Here is a 24,230-nt window from a genome sequence, read left to right as displayed (position 1 = left end):
AAAATTTCATATTTTGAGGAAAAGCATCATCTAGCATAACTGGATGATCTACAAGTTAAACTCAACCACTTGCAAAAACAAGCAAACACTTTATACTTGAAGGGAAAATTACCCAGGGATTACCATGTTAAAAACACATCATTGAAAATAGTTAACTCTTGGTAATAGATTCCATGATCAGTCGGACAAGTACTTTACATGAAATATTAGTATATTCTTTAAAGAAGTTTATGCTTTATTTAGACGCGTTGATTTTTTCACCACTACTGCTGACCTTTAAATGTAATTAAAGTCTCTTAGAATCCAGATCCACACCCTGTTATCTCTCTTTACAGATTTTTATTTGAATGTCTTTAACAAAGCCATTAAAACTCAGACTGTATTTGTAGTGAAAATAGTGTTTATTGTGCTAAGGTTTCAGATGTAATACCTTAGGTTGAAAGAAATGAAGGACTCAAAATTTTACACTTTGAATTACAAACTGTTGTATCGTCTTTTCTAAAGATTAAACAGAGTGGGTTTCATAGTGAAATCATACTAATATTTCCCTTTATCTATTTCTCCTGTTTTACCGAAGTTGAATTATTTGTAGGCAATATTACAATATTAACTTTTTATAGAAAGTCAATGAGATTTATTTTGTGTTCTGAAGCCTTAGGTGTTTGGTCGGGGAAGTAATGCTATACAAGTTTTCCAAACCACAATTGTTCCACTATTCCAAGTCTTGGAATTCAGATTCAACTGTGAATTTCAACAGCTTAAATCTGTATTTCCTCATGACACACCAAAATTTTGTGTATATACTTTGGACACATTATACTTTATCCTTTTCAATATTTTCTGTCTATTCCCATTTTAGAGGAGCTGAGTTGTTGAAAGTCTGCCATTATCCTTTTCAATATTTTCTGTCTATTCCCATTTTAGAGGAGCTGAGTTGTTGAAAGTCTGCCATTATCTCAGCATTAACTGACAACGTAACTGAATTTCATTGTAAGTCATGATATGCAGTAATTCCAAGTAACACATATCTTGTTACTCAATAAATATTTATTTTATTATTTCTCAACATAAAACTTTTTATCTATAATACTGAACCCCTCTTACTTAGCCTTTTGCTCAGAGTTTTTACAGGTAGAAAATGCAATAATTGCAAGTAGCTATCAAGCATTTATATCTCAGGTCCTGAGTTAAATTATTTATGTGTATTGTCTCATTTAATTCTTGTAATAATCCAATTATTAGCTCCATATAACATATAAGAAAATGGATGCAGAGAATAGTTAATAACTTGCCCAAAACCTTATAACTAGTGTTATAATTAAGATATAATTTTTTGTCTTAACTACAATTACTACTGCCTCCCTATAATAACCGAAAGGATAAAAATAAAATACTTTAAGGAAAACCTATTACTGGACACTTCACAGTAAGGACATCCATGACATTGATGAACAATTGTGAAAACATCAATCAGAACACTTAACACCTGTGAATCGTATCATTTATGTGTTACATATTAATAAAGTGTAAGTCAAATTTCCTTCAAACTTTAACTCGATCTCTAAATTAATCAAATATATGTTAGAGAGTAAAAAAAGAAATCTTTCTCAGAGAATATTCCACACCTTCCTACTTATGTGTGGGAACAGAATTAATTCAAGTAAGATTCATCTATATTACAAAGTAAAAAAGGAAATTATGATGAAGCATATTCTTTCTTCACAAAGGAAGCCTCTTTGTAGGCATCGCCTAATAATTTCCCAGCAACAGATCAAGTATAAACAACTTTATAAAATTCACGTAGAAACAAATCAATATTTGCATAAAAGTCCACTTTATAAAAGAATATATTGCAGAGTCACATTTAAGTAGTGCTTTCTTCTTAAAAGCTTTCACATGCCATTTATTTTATGAAAGTTAAATTTACATATAGTGGCTCAGGAATATAATTCTTAAGTAAAATGTGATATAACTGAAGTTTGTTTACAGTTTATTTTTTCTCCTTGAAGACATTCATATGTATTGTTTTCATTATGTATCACATTTGAGGAATTTGAAAATTACATACATTATCTTTTGGTCTTTTTTTGATGTACTTTTTCTTTATAACAGTGTCACATTTAAGATCACTACTTAGTCAAGTAGTTCCTGCAGAATGTGGAAAGTAACTTTTAGAAATCCTATGAGTGAGAGGTAAATGATTGGGGGCAGCAGAGAGAAAAGAGACCTTTTTTTGAGGAGCTGGAACCAGGAATATTGATGTTCATATAAATTGGAAAGATTTAATAGAGGGTAAAACTTCTTAAGATATTGCAAACTAGATAAATCTTCTGACATATAGCTTGCACGAAGATGGGGATATCATGCATGCACCTGTGAATTTCTGGGGTATAAACACTCCTCTCTATGAAGAATATTCATAGCAGCCCTATTCACAATAGTCAAAGGATGGAAACAACTCAAATACCCATTAACTGATGAACGAATTAACAAAAGTGGTATATCTGCACAATGGTATACTATTCAGCCATGGAAAGTAATGAAGTATTGTTACATGCTACAGCATAGATGAACCTTGAAACATTATTATGTGAAAGCAGACACAAAAGGTCACATATTTTATTACATCATTTATTTGAAATATACAGAATAGGTAAACTCATAGAAGAATACAGATGAACGGTTGCCAGTGGGTTAGGAGGAGGAGAACTGAAGAGGGTCTCTTGAGTTTCCTTTTGGGGTGATGTATAAGAAAAAAAATTAACTGTTTTCTTCTATACTCTCATTCACAAAACAAAATACAAACAAAAACAGAACATTTCCCTTCTGACACCAGATGTGTGTGGGTTTTTCCCACACCAACCAATTCTCTGACACCAGGTAGATGTCCTAAAATTTAACACAATTCTGACATGGTTGCAGGACTTTTCCTTAGTTCAGCTAAAGATGGGGTTATATGTCCCACACCCACGAAAATTCAGGCTGGCAGACAATTTGAATGGTGAATAAGACAGGGTTTTATTGCATGAGAAGGAAGAAAAGGGGGAAACAGGGGCTCTCATATGCCAGAATCCTGATAGAGCACTTCCCATCTGGATTCAAATCCCAGGTTTCACACAGGAAGGGGAGGGGCCAGGCTCCTCCCCACTGCAAAGGGCACAGACTTCTGTGTTTCCACTTTAGTGCACATTCCCAGTGAGAAGGTTGGTTGGAGATTCCCCCAGAACCCCATCCCATACGGCTGTCTCAACACCATCTGCAGGTAGTTTCAAGGCTCAGTCCCACAAAACTGCCTGCACTATAGATGACAATTGCAAGTAGTAAGTTACCCACAAATTCTGTCTGACATGGCTACAAATCGGAGATTTCCACAATCCCCTTCTCGATGAATATGTTACAGAAGCTCACAGAACTTCAGTACACATATTTACATTTACTGATTTATTATATTGATAAAAGATATGTTGGGGGCTACAGATGAAAAGTCAGATGAAGAGGTACATAGGGTGAAGAAGCTTCTTTCTCTGTGGACTTAAGGTATGCCATCCTCATGTCATGTGGACATGTTCACCAGCCCAGAAGCTCTCCAAACTTTATACTTAAGGAATCTTTGTGGAGTCTTTGTTATGTAGGCCTGGTTGGTTATTAAATCGATTGCTAGCTCCTCCTCTTTCCCCAGAGAATGGTAGTTGGGCTGAAAGTTTCAAGTTTCTAATCATGACTTGATCGTTTAGGTGATCAGCCCTCAATCAGGAGCCCATCAAGAGCTGTCTCAATACAACAAAAGACACCCTTATCATTCATGAAATTTCAAGAGGTCTGTGTCAGGTACTGTGGTCAAAGATAAACATTAGAACAAAAAAAATGCTCCTAGCACCGCTATTGCATAGTCATTCTAAGGGTTTTAGGAGTTCTGTGCCACAAACTGAAATGAAGACCAAATATATATTTCTTATCATACTGTACTAGTCAGGGTTCTCTAGAGAGACAGAGCTAATGGAATACATATACATATATGGACCACACATGAAAGTGGCAGCTTTTTGGGTCACTCAATCAATGGGTCGGAGTAACACACCCAAATGAGTAATGTGTTGCCTCCAAAATCCAAATAGGCCCACTAGGCATTGTGCCTCTTTCTTGGTTGTAGGAAGGGCTAAATGCAGCAACTTGTCCTTCACCTTAGAAGGAATATCTTGACAGGTCCCACACCACTGGACCCCTACAAATTTTACTGAGGTAGAAGGTCCCTGAATTTTAGTCAGATTTATTTCCCAACCTCTGGCACAGAAACACATTAACAATAAGTCCAGTGTGTTTGCTACTTCTTGCTCACCAGATCCAAACAGCATAATATCATCAACGGAATGGACCAGTGTTATATCTTGCAGAAGTGAAAAACGATCAAGGTCTCTTAGATTATGACACAAAGTCAGATAGTGAATATACCCCTGAGGTAGGACAGTAAAGGTATATTGCTGGCTTTGCCAGCTGAAGGAAAATAGCTTCTGGCAGGCCTTATGGACAGGAATGGAGAAAAAAAAGCATTTGCCAAGTCAATGACTGCACACCAGGTACCAAGAGATGTGCTAATTTGCTCAAGCAATGAAACCACATCAGGTACAACAGCTACAATTGGAGTCACCACTTGGTTAAGCTTATGATAATCTACTGTCGTTTTCCAAGATCCATCTGTTTTCTGCACAGGCCAAATGGGAGAGTTGAACGGGGATGTGTTGGAAGTCACCACCTCCTGCATGTTTCAAGTCTTTGATAGTGGCACTAATCTCTGTGATCCCTCCAGGGATGCGGTATTGTGTTTGATTTACTATTTTTTCTAGGTAGAGGCAGATCTAATGGCTCCCATTTGGCCTTTCCCACCATAATAGCCCTCATCCTACCAGTCAGGGAGCCAATGTGGGGATTCCGCCAGCTGCGAAGTATCTGTATGCCAATTATGCATTATTAAACAGGGGAAATGACCACAGAATGAATCCAGGGACCCATGGGACCCATTGTAAGTTTGACGTGAGCTAAAACTCCATTAATTACCTGACCTCCATAAGTCCCTACTTTAACTGGAGGACAGCAATGACGTTTTGGGTCCTCTGGAATCAACATCAGCTCAGAGCCAGTGTCCAGTAGTCCCCAAAATGTCTGACCATTTCCCTTTCCCCAATGCACAGTTACCCTGGTAAAAGGCCTGAGGTCTTCTTGGGGAAAGATGGGAGAAAGATTAACAGCATAAATTGTCGGTAGTGTAGTGGGGTCCTACTTCAAGGGGACCTGGCCTACCCTTCATTCAATGGATTCTGGATCCGTAAACTGACTCAAGTCTGGAAATTGATTGAGGGGCTGTGATTCTCTGTTTTTATAATTCAAATCTGTCTTTTGTCCATTCTACCTAGAAGTTTTCTGATTATGTAAATTAATAGGAATGCAGTAGGCTTCCTATCAAATTCACTTCTAGCAACACCATGATTAATTAACCATTGCCAGAGCTCTACACAAGTCACACTATTCTGATTGTCATGTTGCCTCTGCTGTCCATTATGGTAGCTACGCCCACCTTGCCTTTGACAGTTGAGTGTTGCCACTTGGACCCTGACACCTTGGGTTCCAATTATTCTCATTATATTTAAACTGTGTAGTTTAGTGACTGCATTTCCCACTGTTAGATCTAACATACAGAGAAGAGCAATTACAGGGACCTTTAAAAATGAAGGTGCTGCCCTCACAAATCTATTTCACAAGGCGTTGGTCAGTGGTATATCCTCTGGACCCTCTTAGCTGGGATAAATAGGTTTAAAGTGACTAATCCATTCCACTGTCCCAATCTCCTTAAGCCTTTGGATCCCTTCCTCTACATTAAACCAAGGGATATCGGGCATTTCCAGCTCACTCACAGTGGGTCGTCTTTTAATTCATATTTCAGCAAACCAAACAAGTAAACTATTAGAACCTTTTTTTAAATCCCTGAGCTGCAACATTAAATGCAACGTCTACTTAGTGGACTCAAATCTATAAATTCAACCTGATCCAACTCTATGATCCTTCCACCATTATCAGACATGCTTAATATCCATTCCCATGGCTGTTCTCCAGATTTCTGTTTATATAAATTAGAAAACTCAAGCAGTTTTTTTCGAGTGTAGCATACCTCCTCATGGGTCACACTCTCAACCTCACCTCTAGGGTCCTGCCGGGACATTAGTCTAGTTATAGGTCTAGAATAAAACAGGGGTATTGAGAGTGGCTCCTGAGGATAATTAACATTATCTTGTCTTGCAACTGCCTCAGGGGAGGCCATAACTGTTGCCTCAGGCAACGCAGGGGTTTTTATCCTCAGACTCAAGTAGAAAGGCTGATGGCAGCATGGGTTGGGAAAGGGATGTTGCCACTACTGGATATGGGGAAGCTGTTTTCTCTGGCAGAAAAGTTTCATCAGAGTTTACAAGCTCAGTGTTTCTAGCTTCATCAAGGTGCTCCCACACATCCCCATTCCAAGTTGCATGATCCCATTCTTTTCCAGTTAATGCCCTTACTTTAGCAGTAGACACCTGGTGGGGCTGTGCATGCACCTTTTGTTGCAGGCCAACCACTTGTATGATAAAAGCTTGTCTGTTTTTCCACAATTTCAACTCTTTCTCTATAGGAGATGAGACTCCCACTCAGAGCAATCTTAGCAGATTTGAGGCTCAGTATCTGCTTCTGAAGCAGGGAGATGAAATCCCTGAATTCATCATTTTATTTCATCACTTTGTCCACTGAACTTAGGAGCAACCAATCAGCCTCATTATGATCCTTGTTTCTCCACATATGGAAAAGTTATTATGTACAGAGTCATGAAACACCTTGTCTCTCATGAGTGATGAATCAGGAGCGTCAAATGCATTTATTTTGCATAACTCCCTAGACAGTTCACACCAAGGACTATCGATACTCTGCATACTCTTAGGAGTAAAGTCATTAGCATTTTGGGGTCTAATCATATTAAGCAGCTAACTCCAGAAACCCCAAAAACAGTGAAGGAACTCCATCCTTAATATTCTGTTCCTCTAGGAGCACTCCTGGTAGCAAAATCTGTATTAGTCAGGGTTCTCTAGAGAGATGGTATTAATGGAATACACACACACACACACACACACACACACACCCATATATATATATGTGTGTGTGTGTGTATAGGAGTTTATTACGTATTGACTCACATGATCACAAGGTCCCACAATAGGCCATTTCCAGGCTGTGGAGCAAGGTGAGCCATTCTGAGTTCTAAAAGTGAAGAACTTGGGGTTCAATGTTTGAGGGCAGGAAGCATCCATCATGGGAGAAAGATATAGGCTGGAAGGCTAGGCCAGTCTCTCTTTTTACGTTTTTCTACCTGCTAATATTCTAGCTGTGCTGACAGCTGATTAGACTGTGCCCATCCAGATTAAGATTGGATCTGGGCCAGGCATGGTGGCTCACGCCTGTAATCCCAGCACTTCGGGAGGCCAAGGCAGGTAGATCACCTGAGGTCAGGAGTTCGAGACCAGCCTGTCCAACATAGAGAAACCCCGTCTCTACTAAAAATACAAAGTTAGACAGGCATAGTGGTGCATGGCTGTAATCCCAGCTACTCAGGAAGCTGAGGCAGGAGAATTGCTGAACCCAGGAGGTGAAGGTTGCCATGAGCCGAACTCATGCCATTGAACTCCAGCCTGGGCAACAAGAGTGAAACTCCATCTAAAAAATAATAATAATAAATAAAAAGTGGATCTGCATTTCCCAGCCTACTGACTCATATGTTAATCTCCTTTTGCAACACTCTCACAGACACACCCAGGAGCAATACTTTGTAATCTTAAATACAATCAGTATTAACCATCACACATACATATATTTCTTATTATATATCACAGTATCAGAGGTAATGAAAAAAAATTGGAACCAGATAGTGATGATTACACACTACTGAGAATGCACAAAAAGCCACTAAATTTTACACTCTAAAATGGTTGAAATAGTAAATTTTATGTTTTGTACATTTTACCACAATAAAACAAAACAAAACAAAACAAGAACAACAAAAGAAACGAAGTGCTGATGCATAGTACAACATGAACTTTGAAAACATTATGCAAAGTGAAATGAGTAAGATTCAAAAGACCATTTGTTGCATAATTCCAATTATGTAAAATATCTAACACAGCCAAATCCATAGATATACTAGGTAAATTATTCATAGTCAGGTCTTGATGAAAAAGAGAAATGTTGAGCAACAGATAATAGGTATGTGATATTTTGGGGGGTAATAAGAATATTCTGAAATTAGTGCTAATGGTAACATAAATCTGTGAATATATCAAAGCCACCAAACTGTACACTTTAAAAGGATGAAATTTCAGATTTGTGAATTATATCAATAAATTTGTCATAAAAATTTTAATCAAACTTATTGAACATTATTTTGAGTATGTCTTTAATGAGAAAGTATAGTGCAGAGGTTAAGCTCAAGGGCCTTGGGGTCAGATTTTAGTTTGAATCTGGCCTTCAAAACTTAAGATCTGATCTTGGAGAATTTATTTTCTATGTCTAAGCTTCTTTTTTCTATGTAAAATTGAGATTACTGTAAGGGCTATTTGGGTTGTTGGAGGATTAAGTATTATAATCCACTTAAAGCACTTAAAATGAAGTATCTGGTGTGCTTAGGGTTTACATAAATAGCTGCTATTGTTGTTGTAATCGTCATTATCATTATTTCACACACAGGCATAGATAAATGACTGGCAGGAAATACATACTGCCAACTCAATAAGTTATCTCTAGATGGTAAGATAAGGGGTGATTGATATTTTCTTCAAAGTTTTGTTTATTTTAAAAATATTATACGATAGATATTTTAATTATAACTAAAATAAACTGTTTATCATTTGAAAATTTGAAATATTTTGACTTAAAAAAAAACAGCACTATTCTGAACCCCAGAAAATTCTACTTGATGGTCTGCCGTGAGGATTTTCCTTATTTTATTGGATCAACATCTCCAATGTAAAATCATGATTTGCTGCTGGTGGAACAGGTGGTATTACAGCTAACTGAATGACCATAACAGAAGTAACAGATCTGAGACTACTGCATAAGGCAGGTTTCCAAATTGTTAACATCGGTTATGTGATGAAAAAATGTCTCAGCATGTCAGACCTACAGATTTAGTGGTCAGCTGTCCTTGATGGTTGGTTAAGTGACCCTTTAATTGTAACCTAAGTAGCCAGGAGTTTTTATTTATGGAAGATTTCTAGGACTGCAATCCTTCACAAGCGACCTTATAGTACTGTCTACTTTACGGCACTGCATCACTGTTCAATTTCTGGCTTTCTTTGAAAGCAATTGTAAATCTTGTGTTGCAAAGTTATTGATCTACAGATTCCAGTTTGATGATTAAAAAAACGCCTCCCGGTGTTTGCCAATTCATATGTTCTTGTTTTATCACTTTAAGTCATATAATATTTGTAGAAGAAGGAAAGTATAAATACATTTAATTTTGCGGTTCACAGGATAGTACCATCATTGCAAAGATGAAACTATTCTTGTGTAATACCTGAAAAAGAGTATGAAAGTTTCTTATTTTCACCAAATATATCACGTGTCTTATCTTCCCCAATGTATATTTTTCCTTTTGTCATGTCAAAAAGCAAAATTTCAGCAAGTTGTGTTTTAAGACCTTTTATTAGTGATTCCTGAATTTAATAAAATCCCATCTATAACATAAAAATCACTCTGATGATTCAAGTGAAGGAGATAAGCTTTATTATCAGAAAAAGCTGAAGAAAGCAGAAACAAGGAACAAAAAGTAGATTGGTCATTTCAACATTACTGTTCTTATAGGGTTAAAGCAGAGGGGACTTCGTTGTCATGATGACTCAGGTTGATTGGGCCTCTTCTGATTAGTTGTTGTGAATCTCTAGTTCTTTATTTTTAATTTAACTCACCTGTTTGAAACTTAAGTTTGATTACGTGAAACCTAGCATGAGTAACTCAATTTTGGCTTGGTCTGGTCTGCTGCGGCCTAGTGCAGGAGCTCAGTTCAAAACAATAACCTCCCATACATTTTAATTAAGTCTTAAACTTCTTAACCTATAAATCACTCTATAGAAATATTTTGGATTATTACTATACTGCAGAGTGAAGAAGTATATATTTAATTGTTACTCTGGAGTTTTATTTATATAATTCTTTGATTTAAATGATTTGCTTATAATTGGAACAAGAACGTCTTGTAGATTCCTACATGCCTAGTTCAACTCTAATACTAAAGGAAAATCCCATTATCTCATGAAAAGAAAAATCTTCTCACTTTTTCTGGCTTCCAATTTTCACATCATTGTTTCTTTCTAGCATTTTCAGGCCCCATCTATCAAAGTATTTAATCACTAGAAACACTGTGATTGCTTTAGGGATAGGTCAGTTATCTAGACCATGCTAATCTAGACCCAACTGCAGTGATTTGCTCAAGACTCTAGGGCCAAGTTGGTCTTTAAGAAATTCCTGTGCCTTCTTCAGGTACTACCAAAATCACAGAAGCCTGAAGTTCCAGTTGACCACCACAAGGAAAGAGCCACACTGTAGTAAATTCAATACAGAGGTAAGCAATTTTACTCGGCCTTGGTGACATTGAGTCCCTGATTTAAGCTGTGTCTGAGAATAACAATCATCCACCTTTTTTCTTTCACTCAAACCAGGGTTGGATTTTCTCTCATTTGATACAGAAATAATCCAAAGCCACAAAAGTATATGTAAAGTGAAAAAGGAACAAAAATCTATTAATGACTGAAAATTTTCACAGGGAAAGTATTACTTATAATTAAATGTTGTGCTAAAGGACAAATATGTTTTCACCTGTAAGAAAAAAGAGCAGAAAAAATATCCCGCATAAGAAATAGCATGTGCAAAAGCATGAAGGTATTAATGTGCATAGTGTATTCAGAGAATAGCAAGTCAGTGTCATACAAAAAAAGATAAAATATTATAATAACCTTAAATTATTGACAAGATTTAATAATCCAATAGAGTCCTGGTAATCTAAGCTTGTTTCAAAATATCAAATGGAGGAGACGGATAAATGTTTCCTTTATAAAGTTAACAAAGAGAAGAGGAGAAAATAAAGGAAAAGAAAAAAAAAAGAAAACCAAGATTGCTCCTAGTAGGCAAGGAAAGAATACTTTTTACCTTTATCTCTGTGAGTTTAGGTGTAGTTTTGTAGATCATTTCTTCAATATTTGTCAGTTGAGATCGGTTGTTTTGATCTCACCTAAATGAACTGTAACATCTGAGGAAGTTTGTAATAAAACTAGATTTCCATTTTGATGTGGTTTGACAGGACCATCTTTAAATATTTAGTTATGTTTTTCATTCAGAGGATTAAGAACAAAAAAGTGTATTCTTTGTCTCTTAAAAGACAAATTTCATCTGAACTAAATTCAAACTATGAAATCTGATGCAGGGTGATAAATGGCTTCAATTTTCAGGAAATGGAAATTTACTTTCTGTAAAGAAACAAATCAACTATTAAATTAATAAAGAAGAGAAGTAGAATGGGGAGTTCAATGAAAATTCAAAATTAATATATAATTTAAGAAAGCCTAAGAGAGAAACCTCGGTTTTTTTCTGATTATAATAATAAAAGCTCATTTTAAAAATTTGGAAAATAAAAAACATTTATAAAGATAAATATTAAATGAGCATAGGTTTGTGATGCTGAGAGAAGTATTGATATATTCTTTTCAATTATTTTTCATACAAATTTTATCAGGCACCACTATTTCTGTTTAATAACATTGGGTTATAGTTTTGTATTCTTCTCTCTATAACCCAAATTAATTCATATACATGCATTATTCCATTAAATAATTTTAATTATACATTGTTTATAATGTTATGTAGTAATCTACTAACAAATGTGGCATAATAGTCTATTATTGGTAATTCAGATAATTTCTAATTTTTCACTGTTACATATAAATATTTAACAAGAGTCTTTTAGACCAATAAAGTTGATGGCATCTCTATCTGCTTAATATTGTTTAGCTGTGTCCCCACCCAAATCTCATCTTGAATGATAACTCCATAATTCCCATTTGTTGTGGGAGGGACCCATTGGGAGGTAATTGGATCATGGGGGTGGGACTTTCCCACACTATACTCCTGATAATAAGTCTCACGAGATCCAATGGTTTCATAAAGGGGAGTTCTACACAAATTCTCTTAACTGCCACCATATAAGATGTGACTTTGCTCCTCATTGCCCTCTGCCATGATTGTGAGGCCTCCCCAGCCATGTGGAACTGTGAGTCAATTAAGCCTCTTTTCTTTTTAAATCACCCAGTCTCAGGTATGTCTTTATTAGAAGTGTGAGAACAGACTATTACAGTAAATTGGCACTGGTAGAGTATGGTGCTGCTGTAAAGAGATCTGAAAATGTGGAAGCGACTTTGGAACTGGGTAACAGGCAGAGGCTGAAACAGTTTGTAGAACTCAGAAAACAGGAAGATATGGGAAAGTTTGGAACTTCCTAGAGACTTGTTGAATGGCTTTGACCAAAATGCTGATAGTGATATGGAAAATAAAGACCAGGCTGAGGTGGCCTCAGATGGAGATGAGGAACGTGTTGGGAACTGAAGCAAAGGGGAGTCTTACTGTGTTTTATCAAAGAGACTGGTGGCATTTTGCTACTGCCCAAGATATTTGTGAAACTTTGAACTTGAGAGAGATAATTTAGAGCATCTGGCAGAAGAAATTTCTAAGCAGCACACCATTCAAGATATGACTTGGGTGCTATTAAAGCATTCAGTTTTACATATTCACAAATATATGGTTTGGAATTGGAACATATGTTTAAAAGAGAAGCAGAGCATAAAAGTTCAGAAAATTTGCAGCCTGATAATATGATAGAAAAGAAAAACCCATTGTCTGAGGAGAAATTCAAACATAACTTCTGCAGACATTTACATAAGCAACGAGGAACCAAATATTAATCACCAAGACAATGGAGAAAATGTCTCCAGGGCACGTCAGAGGTCTTTAGAGCAGCCCCTCCCATCACAAGTTGGAAGGCCTACGAGGAAAAAATGATTTCCTGCCCCAGGGCCTTGCTGCTTTTTGCAGTCTCCGGACTTGTTGCCCTGTGTCCCAACCACTCTAGCTGTGGCTTAAAGGGGCCAACATACTGCTCAGGCTATTTCTTCAGAGGGTGCAAGCCCCAAGCCTTGGTGGATGCCATGTGGTGTTGGGCCTGCAGGTGTACAGATCTCAAGAACTGAGGTATGGAAACCTCCCCCTAGATTTCAGAGGATGTATGTAAATGCTCGAATGTCCAGGCAGAGGTATGCTACAGGGGCGGGGCCGTTATGGAGAACCTCTACTAGGGCAGTGCAGAATGGAAATGTGGGGAGCAAGACCCCACACAGAGTCCCCATTAGGACACTGACTAGTGGAACTGTGAGAAGAGGGCCACCATCTGCCAGACCCCAGAATGGTAGACTTACCAACAGTTTGCACTGGGCACCTGAAAAAGCCACAGACACTCAACGTCAGCCCATGAAAGCAGCCAGGAAGTGGACTATACCCTGAAAAGCCACGGGAGGGGGGCTGCCCAAGACCATGGGAACTCACTTCTTACATCAACATGACCTGGATGTGAGACATGGAGTCAAAGGAGATCATTTTGGAGTTTTAAAATTTGACTACCCTGCTGGATTTTGGACTTTCATTGGACCTGTAGCTCCTTCATTTTGGCCAATTTCTCCCATTTGGAACAGGTGTGTTTAACCAATGTCTGTACCCCCATTGTATCTAGGAAGTAACTAACTTGCTTTTGATTTTACAGGCTCATAGATGGAAGAGACTTGCCTTGTTTCAGATGACATTTTGGACTGTGGACTTTTGAGTTAATGCTGAAATTAATTAAAACTTTGGGAGACTGTTGGGAAGGCATGACCAGTTTTGAAATGTGATGAGACTTGGGAGGGGCTGGGTGGAATGATATGGTTTGCCTATGTCCCCAGCCAAATCTCATATTGAATTGTAGCTCCCTAATTCCCTTGTGTTGTGGGAGGGACCCAGTGGGAGGTAATTGAATCATGGGATTGGGCCTTTCCCATGCTGTTCTCATTACAGTAAATAAATCTCACGATATTTGATGGTTTTATAAAGGGAAGTTCCCACACACAAGTTATCTTGCCTGTCGCCATATGAGATATGACTTTTCTTCTCATGGATTTTCCATCATGATTGTGAGACCTCCCAAGCCATGTGGAACTGTTAGCCAATTAAACCTCTTTCCTTTTTAAATTACCCAGTCTCAGATATGTCTTTATTAGCAGCATGAAAACAGACTAATACACTGCTTAAAATAGATTTCCTCTCCCACTCAGAAATAGTGAGAATAATTTGATCAAACAGAATGATTCTTCAATATATTTTGTGCAAACTGTTAAAGTATCCTTCCAAAAATTTTACCAGATTATACTTTGATTAGCAGATTATGAAAGTGTTTCATTACACATCCAAAGTACAACTTCATATAATAAGAAAATAATTTTCAATTTAAACAATATCAACATAGTATCTTACTGCTGTTTTAATTATAATTTCTTACTTTATTTGAAAGGTCAAACTGCTCCATCTTATTTGTTTTTTGTCTTATTCTATGAATAATTTGGTGCTTTTATTGATCTTTACATGGTAAGACATTACTTTTGTGTGAATGTTATTCTTTGACTTCTTTTCCTTTTAATTTCTTTAATATATATATATGGCAAACAGAAATTTACATTTTGCATTTTTACATAATCAAGTATTTCCCTCTATTTTTCCTTCATCATCTGCCTTTAGAATCTAGATTTTCTCTGGGCCCTGCATCTGAGATCTGATAAATATTGCATCTCCTTTTTCTGCTACCAGTCATTTTATTTTGATATTTTACTATCAATTCCTCAAATACCTGTAATTAATTTTGGTGCAAAATACAAATATGCTTGGATTTTCTTATTAATAATTGAAAAATTATTCCATAACCATATATTAAACATCCCTTTCTTTCCTCGGTAATTTATTATACATTCTTTATCATATTATAATTTTAAAATATATTACAGTCTATATAAAAGTTTTTGCTTTTCAGTAAGATTTTTTATGCTATAAAGAGAAGGTAGTCACTGTAGGAAAATAAATTAATAGATAAAAGTATAAAGAAAATATCTCACTTATAATTCTACCAATCCATGTTGAATTTTCCTTTGAAATACAGTTAAAGCTTGAACAACACAGGGGTTAGGGGCATTGACCCCACCATGTAGTTTAAATTTCATGTGTAACTTTTAACTTTCCAAAACCTTACTACTAATAGCCTACTGTTGACCAAAAACCTTACCAATAACATAAACAGTTGATTAACACATATTTTGTAAGTTATGGGTATCATATACTATATTCTTACAGTAAAGTAAGCTAGAGAAGAGAAAATGTTATCAAGAAAATCATAAGAAAGATAAGACATAGTTATTATTCATTGAATAGAATTGTATCATCATAAAGGTCTTCATCCTTGTCTTCACATTGAATAGGCTGAGGAAGAGGAGGACAAGGAGGAGTTGGTCTTTCTGTCTTATGCATGGCAGAGGTGGAAGAAAATTTGACTTTTAGTGGACCTGTAAGTTTCAAAGCAATGTTGTTCAAAGGTCAACTGTATATCTGTATGTTTCTTAGTCCATTCAAGCTGCTATAACAAAAATACCATAAACTGGGTGGCTTATAAAATAGAAGCTTATTTCTCACAATTCAGGAGGCTGGGAAAGTCCACAATCAAGATGCCTGAAGATTCCATGTTTGCTGAGGGCCTCCTTCCTCGTACATAGACAGAGGTCTTGCTGAGTCTACAATAGGTAGAAAGGGCTAGGGAGCTCTCTGGGGTCAGTTCAATAGGGCCAAACCAGGGCTTTGTCCTCATGACATGTATTAGTAATAGTTTTCGACAGCGGCAGAACTAATAGGATATATGTATATATGAAAGGGAGTTTATTAGGAGGAATTGACTCACATGATCACAAGGTGAAATTTCATGATAGGCTTTCTGGAAGTGGAGAAGCAAGGAAACAACTAGTGGCTTTGCTCGAGTCCAAAAGCCTCAAAAGTAGGGAAACCAACAGTGCAGCCTTTAGTTTGTGGCCAAAGGCTGGAGAGCCCCTGCCAAACCAAGTTTAAGTCCACGAGTCCAAAGCCCAAAGAACCTGGAGTCTCATGTCTAAGGGAAGAAGGAGTAGAAGGAAGCATCAAGAACAGGAGAAAGATGGAAGCGAGAAGACTCAGCAAACCAGCTTATCCCACCTACTTCCACTTGCTTTGTTCTAGCTATGCCGGCAGCCAATTGGACAGTGCCCACCTACATTGAGGGTAGGTCTTCTTCTCTTAGTCCACTGACTCAAATGTGAATCTCCTCTGGCAATAACCTCACAGACACACCTAGAAACAATACTTTACCAGATATTAAGGCATCTTTCAATCCAATCAAGTTGACACCTAATATCAACTATCACACGAACTAATCACCTTCCAAAGCTCCACTTCCAGACACTGTTGTATTGGGAGTTAGGACTTCAACATATGAATGTTCTGGGACCAGAAACAATCTATAGTTAGTACATAGGTGTGTTTGTGTGGACATATGTGTGCATGCTAGGTGTCATTTTTTCTTATTTTATAAAACTGAGATAAATCCATACTGTTTTAATGTCATTATGTCAGAAACCATACTGGTTTGTCTCAATTTCATAAAATAAAATGCCTTGCTGTGTCACAGTATTATATCCTGGTTTTGAAAATTATATCAATTTTTCTCATATCATAAAATTTAAAATTACAAATGTAAACATATTTATAGCCTTCTATCACAGATTTTCACCATAATGTATTTATCCATTCCCATAATTTAGGGTGTTATATTTATATAATTACATATTATTTGAAAACATTTTTTAGTAGCTGCATAACACCTCACCAAAGGTTATTGTTTTCTCTATTTTATTTAACAAGGTTCATAATTTTTTTAATGTTTGAGGGTAAAGTGTTTGGTATTATGAATAAAACTGCAACAAAAAACTTTTCTTATAATAAATGGCTGATGACATTTTATCATATATCTGGAATTAATCCATAGATGTGTAATTGCTAGGTCAAAGTATATGTACTCCTGGCTAGCTGTTCTATTTTAATGCTTTATCTGTTGAATCTGTGCCAGTGCCAAATGGTTTTACCTAGTGTCAATGTGCAGTATTTTACATGTATATAAAGCGAGTTCCCGTTAAATCTCTTATTTATGCAATTGTCTTAGTTTTTCTTACTCCATTTTTCTCATAAAATGATTTTAAAGTTATTTGTTATCTTAAAGTATTATTGAAATTTTTATTGGAATTACTTTATATTTGTAATTTAATTTGTCAAGAAATGACATATTTACAATTCTGCCTCTTGCTATTCAGATATACAATATCTTTTTTGATTCATTCAAATTTTATTTTGTTACTCAACAATGTTTTATGTATTTTAATTTTTATATAGATCCAATGTATTTCTTCATAAATAATTATTCTTAGGTATTCAGGTCCTGTGAAATGCTGGGTTCATTGAGATTTTCTCCTTCCCTTCACCCCTTCCTATCAAAAGATGGTTGATACAATGATTTCTTTATATGAGATATACTTGCACTCATATGTTTATTGCAGCACTATTTTCAATAGCAAAAATATGGGATCAACTGAAGTCTCCATCATTGGATGAATGGATAAAGAATCTGGACTGGGAACGGTGGCTCACGCCTGTAATCCCAGTACTTTGGGAGACCAAGGCAGGCAGATCACGAGGTCAGGAGACTGAGACCGTCTAGGCTAACAAGGTGAAACCCCATCTCTATTAAAAATACAAAAAATTAGCCGGGCGTGGTGGCGGGCACCTGTAATCTCAGTTACTCGGGAGGCTGAGGCAGGAGAATGGCATGAACCTGGGAGACGGAGCTTGCAATGAGCCCAGATCACACTGCTGCACTCCAGCCTTGGCAACAGAGCCAGACTCCGTCTCAAAAAAAAAAAAAAAAAATCTTGTATATACTCAATGGAATTACTATTCAGCCATAAACACAAATGAAATAATGTCTTCTGCAGCAACATGGATGAAACTGGAGGCCATTATCTTAAGTGAAACAACAAAGGCACAGAAATAAAAATATATTCTCAGTTATAAGTTGGAACTAAATAATGTGTACACGTGGACATAGAATGCGGACTGATATACAACAGTCTGGGAACAATGTGAGGGGTGGGAGGGAGGTGGATGGTGAGAAATTACTTAATACGCACAATCTATGTTATTCAGGTGATGAATACTCTAAAAGCCCTGACTTAATCACTATGCAATCTATGCATGTAACAAATTTACACTTGTACCTTATAAATTTATACAAATAAAAGATTACCGATACACTGAAAAACAAATCTAGCTGTACTATGTGTGTTAGGTGTAGAACTCACACTCTCAGTAACTAGTGTGAAGAAGAACCACCCAGAATCCCAGAGCTGGTAAAACGTTTTAAGCTGAAGACATTTGAGAATCAGTGTAAGCAAAAGGAAACCTTCTCTAAATCGTCCTTATCTAACTAAAAACAGAAACTTTGGAGAAAGGAGGCCACCATAAATTCCCTCTTCAGGGTGGGTCTACTCTCAGGAAACATACCAGCAGTAAACCTACCATAAATACCTTCTCTGGGATAGTTTCACGGCCATAAAGAAAACTGAAAGACCACTCACTGGAACCTGTACAAACCAACATTATCACAAACTTTCTTAAAATTCCATTTGTCTTTCAGAAGCAAATACGTCCCTTTTAGCCGAAGAAGTTTTTTCTCTCCCCTCCTTTTTTTCTAAATTAAGTACATAAGTCTCCAACTGTAGCCATTTATTGAGTTAGTTACTTCTTCTGTAGCTCCAATGTGCATACAAATAAACCTTTTTTCTCTGGTCAATATGTTGTTTGTCTGTTGAATTTGCAGGACAGAATTTTTTTTTCTTCCCCAACACAGTTTTAACTAGGACACTTTGGTAGTCAAAAATTTACATAGTGAGAGTTAGATTATACAAGAATGAAACAGAGTGCACACTGACATATGACAAATCTAAATTGCATAAATTTCCCATTTCCTGAAGTATTTTGTAAAATAATCCCCAAAGGAAAGACTGATTTTGGTCATCATGTTTTGTATTGAGAACTGTTTTGAGGACATAGCTAACTGCAGTGCAAATCTGATTTGAGACTGAGTATAAATTCATATCCAAATTGGAAATTGGGAGGCTGTCTTTTACCAGTTTTCAAATCTACTGTCAACTTGAATTTTATAAAGCCCAGAATATCTTTCTGTAATAACTCAGATCTTATTAGTGAGGAAGCTAGCTCCTAGATTAAGAAAAACAAGTGTGGTGGCTCAAGCCTATAATCCTAGCAGTTTGGGAGGCCAAGGCAGGCAGATGGTTTAAGCCTAGAAGTAAGAGACCAGCCTGGGCAACATAGTAAAACTCCATCTCTACAGGAAATACGAAAATTAGCTTGGTGTGCTGGCACACGTCTGAAGTCCCAACTAATTAGGTGACTAAGGTGGGAGTATTGCATGAGCTCTGGAGGCTGAGGTTGCAGTGAGCTGAGACTGCAACACTGTACTCCAGCCTGGGCAACATAGCAAGACCCTGTCTCAAGAAAATGCACTTTGGGAGGGAATATGAACAACATAGGTCGAATGACATTTTGATTAGTACATATTGATCTATTTTTTCTATTGTAATTAAGAATTATCTTATATATGGAAGTTCACTACTTATTAGAAAGGTATTCAGTAAGTAAGATCGTCTTTCTAGGATCTCTCAGTGGTTTCGTTAAAAGCATTATGATTGCTATTCTTATTTCTAAACTGACACTAATATTACATGTTGAGACATCATTAGGTTTAATTACTTTTCATAATATTATTGAAGATGAAGAAATGCTAATTACATGAATAAACCTTACAGTGTTGAAGTTACTATTTGTTGTATTAGATTTGGTATAATGCCTTAGATAAGAAAAGAAGCAAGTTAGAAAATTAACTGAGCTCATTATAAAATTTAATTTATTTGTGTCAGTAAACTGGAGAGAGAAAAGTTTGGCCTTCCAGCAAAATCACATCCAAACCTCTTGCTGAAGGAATGTAATTTGATCGGTAACTATAAGCCACTAGAAGACAACTTAAAAAATGTATAAAATCAATACAAAGGCTCTTAGGCTAATGACATCCTGAGGTTAGGAAACCATTTCAGCCATCTTGACTTCATTTCTTCAACAGGCATTCTATTTGACTCACATTTATTTGAATTGCATTTGGGGCCGGTAATGATTTCACACATTAAAAGTTACTATTTTAAAGAAGCTTGTTTTGAGAATAATTATGTTGAGGTAAATGTCTTTAAAAGCATTCAGAATTCAAAAATCAAACAACAAAAACCTTTACCTGAACCTTACTACCTTTTCCATGTAATTCTTTAATCATTCTGGCAACAATTATATATTTAATCATATATGATGTTTCAGGGTAGCTTAATACTTCAATTTGCTATTTACACATGGAAAAATTACAGAACTAATTAAGGATATTCCGATTAATTAAAAGCATTAAGAGGTATTACATGTGAAAGGAAGATTTTAATTAAATATTTCAAGTTTTTTATTTCAAAAAACTCTTGTATTGAAAAATACAATGTAGTAACAATTGTATCTGAACTGGCTATACTAGAAATAGGACAAGTTGAGTTTTAGATATTTTTTAAAGTGATCTGGTCATAATATTTTGGATTCGCTTAAAGTTTCGTTTTATTCCTTACTTGTTAAAAATGTTTAATTAGACGAGTCTTCACTGCTCTTAATCAGTGTTTTGCTAGCAATGGAAGGAAGCAGTTAGAGGCCTAAAGCTTAGGTTTAAAAATCTCCAGAGAAAAAACATCTTCAGGAAAGACGATACTGAATGAGTTGGTCAGGGTATTAATTTTCTTTTTTAAGTAAAACTGGAAAATTCCACATATATAGGGCTGCAAAGAAGACGATCAGGAGACGGGAGTTGTAGCATTAAAAGTAGCTGCCAAAAACTAATAAAAAAGCCAGAATAACAGGTCGATGGAATATTTACATGAAAGAAGGAAAATTCCACTCTCCTCCTAGCGAGATAAGGCAGATAGAGAAGGATGGTTGTGAGGCTGTTGGAGAAAATGACCCTTTAGGGTTCAATTCTCACAATTTCCTTAACTGCATTTGTAAGCGATGGAGTGGTAAATTTAACTGACAACAAATTTAAAGTGACAACAATTTTTTTCTTCTTTTATTAAGCTAAAATTTGGAGTATGTTGCCTTCACAAAAATAAAAACAAAACAGAAAACCAAGATTATCTTCTTTTGGTGAAAGGAATTCAGGATTTGAGAGATGAACATGATCCCCATGAAAAGGACTATTCTGTCAAATCTGTTGTTCTTGAAAAAGATGAATACTAAAATTAGATAGTGATTCATGATCAACTATTCTTTCACTCCACTATGTAACAAATTTTATTAATATTCTTGAAATACATGAGATTACATTGCTGACCAATATTCCACAATAGGAATATGCCACAATTTACATAACCTTTTTAGTATTATTGGGCATTTGGGTTTTTTCATACTTTGCTATTCATTTAATATCACAATGGTGAACATTTTTTGTGCATAAATCTTCTTCCACATCCCTAATGATTTCTTGAAATTGATTTCCAAAATATCAGTTGTTTGTTAAAGGCAGGTCTAGAGGAGGAAAAAAATGTCATTTTCTTCTACCTATCTTAGATTCTTTGGTTGGGACCCTGCAATTTAGACTTCTAAAAGACAGATTAACATGATAAAAAAAATAACAGAGGTTTATTTATGCATGCATTGCATATACTCTTGGAAATACTCAGTGATTTGTAACTTAAAGGAGTTGTCAGAATTTGGGCTTATATAGAATCTTAATGAAGAACAATAAAATTTTGTACAGAAGTGGTAAGACAAAGGAAAAGGGGTGTATGCTTATAGGTCCAGCAAACTGTGGGAAGGTAATTATATGAGGTAAACGGTGGAGTCCTAATTTTAAAAAAAGAGTCAGGCTGGTGGGCACAGGGGAAAGCAGAAGCATTATAAGTCTGCCTTTCTTCATGGTCCAGGACACATAGCCCTCCTGCACAAATAACTCAGTATCTTCCTGTGCCTGACTTATCACCAAATCTTTGGCTGATTAAAAAAAAAACAAAAAAGTGCAAGTTAGCACACGGCGACCTTGGCACTATCAGTATTGCATGTAGCTTTCTGTAATGCACATAAACCATCCCATAAAATCCCCAGAAAGCCTTTGTCTCTTTGCAGTTAGCTCTTCTTTTGCTGACCTGTCTGTTGCTTCCTTGCAACATATTTTCATACTTTGTCTAATAAATCTGCCTTTCTTTACCTACAATTGTCTTGCTAAATAATTTTTACTATCCATGTGACACCAGCCCCAGATAGTTGCTACATATGATATAAACTAATGGAAGATAAAGGAGAGTTAGTAAGGCTTACGTAGAGTCTTTTCCAGTGCCATTTTCTATCTGGTGACAAGGTCCTCATACAGGAAATGGGACATTTTCACAAAGGAAATTCATGTTGTGTTTTCAGGTAGACAGGGGAAGGGCAGTGAGCTCATCCTGTGTCTACCTCTTCTCAGCTGTCTTCAACTCAAAATAACCTTTATACCAGAGTGCCTATATTGGGATCGTATAATCTGAACCCTTTCATGGACAATAATTAAAAATTCTTGAAGGGTATGCTAATTTACTTTTGGACCAACATAGCATTACACTTTTCAATTATTTGACCCAACACTGCATATGATTCTCTCTTATCATTGCTAATTTAACAGGCAAAAATGTATTCCTATTTGTGTTTATTTGACTATTGGGAAGGCAAAGAAGGAGAACTGAGAGAAAATTAAGGAGGGCGGAGCAAGATGGCCGAATAGGAACAGCTCCAGTCTCCAACTCCCAGCGCCAGCGACACAGAAGACCGGTGATTTCTGCATTTTCAACTGAGGTACTGGGTTCATCTCACTGGGGAGTGCCGGACGATCGGTGCTGGTCAGCTGCTGCAGCCCGACCAGCGAGAGCTGAAGCAGGGCGAGGCATCGCCTCACCTGGGAAGCGCAAGGGGGAAGGGAATCCCTTTTCCTAGCCAGGGGAACTGAGACACACAACACCTGGAAAATCGGGTAACTCCCACCCCAATATTGCGCTTTAAGCAAACAGGCACACCAGGAGATCATATCCCACACCTGGCCGGGAGGGTCCCACGCCCACGGAGCCTCCCTCATTGCTAGCACAGCAGTCTGTGATCTACCGGCAAGGCAGCAGCGAGGCTGGGGGAGGGGCGCCCGCCATTGCTGAGGCTTAAGTAGGTAAACAAAGCTGCTGGGAAGCTCCAACTGGGTGGAGCTCACAGCAGCTCAAGGAAACCTGCCTGTCTCTGTAGACTCCACCTCTGGGGACAGGGCACAGCTACACAACAACAACAACAACAACAAAGCAGCAGAAAACTCTGCAGACGCAAACGACTCTGTCTGACAGCTTTGAAGAGAGCAGTGGATCTCCCAACACGGAGGCTGAGATCTGAGAACGGACAGACTGCCTGCTCAAGTGGGTCCCTGACCCCTGAGTAGCCGAACTGGGAGACATCCCCCACTAGGGGCAGTCTGACACCCCACACCTCACAGGGTGGAGTATACCCCTGAGAGGAAGCTTCCAAAGCAAGAATCAGACAGGTACACTCGCTGTTCAGAAATATTCTATCTTCTGCAGCCTCTGCTGCTGATACCCAGGCAAACAGGGTCTGGAGTGGACCTCAAGCAATCTCCAACAGACCTACAGCTGAGGGTCCTGACTGTTAGAAGGAAAACTATCAAACAGGAAGGACACCTACACCAAAACCCCATCAGTACATCACCATCATCAAAGACCAGAGGCAGATAAAACCACAAAGATGGGGAAAAAGCAGGGCAGAAAAGCTGGAAATTCAAAAAATAAGAGCGCATCTCCCCCGGCAAAGGAGCGCAGCTCATCGCCAGCAACGGATCAAAGCTGGACGGA

The sequence above is a fragment of the Papio anubis genome, chromosome X (genome assembly GCF_008728515.1).
Source record: "Papio anubis isolate 15944 chromosome X, Panubis1.0, whole genome shotgun sequence".
Classification (NCBI taxonomy): Eukaryota; Metazoa; Chordata; class Mammalia; order Primates; family Cercopithecidae; genus Papio; species Papio anubis.
The sequence above is the reverse complement of the archived record's forward strand: the minus strand, read 5'-3'. Positions refer to the sequence as shown.